Below are 2,431 nucleotides of genomic sequence, written 5' to 3' on the forward strand. Positions count from 1 at the left end.
AAGAATGGGTGATGGTGAGAAAGGATGAAGATGGAAGAAACGTTCACATGCTAGTTCCCAAAGAGTGAGCCCAATGTTTATACAAGGTAAAAATAAAAGTAAAACACAATAGCCCATTCAAAAAATCCTTAGTCATGGAATGAAGAGGATTTTATAGGGGAAATAGGAAAGTATAGGTGTTTGAAATGTACAAACAAGCTTCTTATAAAGAGGACCTTTATTTGAGATGTGGTAGAGGAGCCAGAAATTGTTCTGAAAAACATGTGTCTTTGGAGAGAGAAAGGCAAAGCCATTTTTAGAAAGGTTTTCATCTAAAAACAGATTAATTGTTTTATTAACAGAATACATTTCAGTTATCTAGAAAATTTATTTTTTTAGTGTTTATTTATTTTTGAGAGACTGAGAGGGAGAGAAAGAGCAAGCCCCATGTGGGAGGGGGCAGAGAGAGAGAGAGAGAGAGAGAGGGAAAAAGAGAATCCCAAGCAGGCTCTGCACTTCCATGAGGCTCTATCCCAAGAACCTGGGAGATCATGACCTGAGCTGAAACCAAAGGCAGGACGTTTAACTGACAGCCACCCAGGACCCCTTAGAAAATTTATTTATTTTTAACATGTACTCATTTTTGAGAGATGGGGAGAGACAGAACATGAGTGGGGGAGGGGCAGAGAGAGAGGGAGACACTGAATCCGAAGAAGGCTCCAAGCTCTGAACTGTCAGCACAGAGCCCGATGCTGGGCTCGAACCCGCAAACCGTGAGATCATGACCTGAGCCGAAGTCGGATGCTTAACCGACTGAGCCACCCCGGTGCCCTGAAAAAAAATTTTTTTAACATGAATCAACAAAACATCACGAGTTCTTCTTTGATATTTCCCTCCAAGTAATATGAAATGGCTTTAAAGCCTCAAGAAGGACTATATGGATCACTCTAGCTCAAGGAATAGCAGGACACAGGCATAACCGGAAAATAATTCAGAAAGCATGAACTAAAAAGAGTCATTGTTTGGTACTCCGCCCCTACTCACCACCACACCCCAAGTAGTTTTCTAAGATTTAGTGATGAGTTAGTGATGTTCGATCTCAGCTGTTGGTAGTCATTGTCAAACCCAGCTCTAGTACATGCTTTTTAAAAGATATCACCATCGTGCATGTCTTCCATTGCATGCTTAGCACACTGGACTTTTCACCTTGTTAGAATTTCCAACCTAAGCAAAAGAACGCTATAGCTTGCACATTCAACTCCGGGAGCTAATGGAGACCATTAAAATCTACTTTTATAACCTAAAATTTTTGCAGTCTGATTCTTACTCTCATTATGAGGACTTTTTTTTTCTCTTAAAGATCAATAGCGTTCCACTTCTTAATCATTTTGAGATCAATATTAAATAACCAAAGCCGCTCTTAAAAAGACGATTTAGCAATAAATTTTCACCTAAACTAGAATTGCAGTAAATTGATTATATTCAAGTCTCAGCAGTCTTCCTCACTATGTTTTATGACATTAAACCATTGCTATTGTATTTAACGTTACAGAGGGTGACAGTACAAGGACAAAAACCTTTTATGAAAGCCGAAAGGGGAGGTTTTTGTAGTAAAGACACACGCATGAAACTTACAGCTGTAAATTGCAAAAGGGCTAAATTATTTGGAGGAAGATTAATCCTGTCAATAATTCATTCCACCACTATGGGCAGCAGTAAAAGCGTCTTTGGAACCAGTTAATAGCATTGACAGTCATTGTGCTGTTGAGAGTAACAAACCAGAAACATGCACTGTTACACACACAAAGTGGGAAATAAAACTATATAGGGAAAGGGTATGGTAACCGCTTCAAGAAGGCTATGAATGTAGCGGTGAGTCTGTATTTTGTTGCTTTGCTTTAGTGTTGGGTGTCTGGAAGTTCAGAAGCCCAATCAAATGTACCTGTTCTCTTTCATGCACTTATCAGGATAACAGTTACAAAGTAGATTATCTGGGTAATCTTATTGTCTAATAAGATTATATATAAGATATAATCTAAAAGATTATATGGGTAGCTTATTGTCTGTCTCTCCGAAGAGAATCTTAAGTTCCGTGAGAATATGAGAGTGTGGTCTGTGTGTGCTGTGTGTATCCACATATCATCCGTGCCTGGTGTTGTGTCTGTTACTTAGGCAACATCCTCTGATAGTCATTGCATAAACACAAGAATTCAACGCGTGAGCCATTAATTAGCACAAATATAAAATGAGGACAATTTATGAATAGTCTGTGAACAAAGAAAAAGTACATTTAGGACATCCAGCAGATGATCACCAGTAAGTTCATTCCTCATTTGTGAGTTTTTGTATTTGCTCCCAAGATTTCTGCAGGGGGCGCCGGCCGGGCTCAGTAGGTTGAGTGACTCTTGATTTCTGCTCGGGTGGTGATCCCAAGATCTTGGAGTCAAGCCTA

General features: G+C 39.4%; 1 long non-coding RNA gene across 1 annotated transcript in view; it reads left to right on the top strand.

The window, feature by feature from the left end:
* LOC144235125 (uncharacterized) overlaps positions 1 to 2,431 on the top strand; it is a 146,360-nt gene that overhangs the window by 25,370 nt on the left and 118,559 nt on the right. The gene's annotated exons all lie outside the window — the stretch shown is intronic.

Source organism: Crocuta crocuta, unplaced genomic scaffold (assembly GCF_008692635.1).
Source record: "Crocuta crocuta isolate KB4526 unplaced genomic scaffold, BGI_CrCroc_1.0 scaffold467, whole genome shotgun sequence".
Taxonomy (NCBI): Eukaryota; Metazoa; Chordata; class Mammalia; order Carnivora; family Hyaenidae; genus Crocuta; species Crocuta crocuta.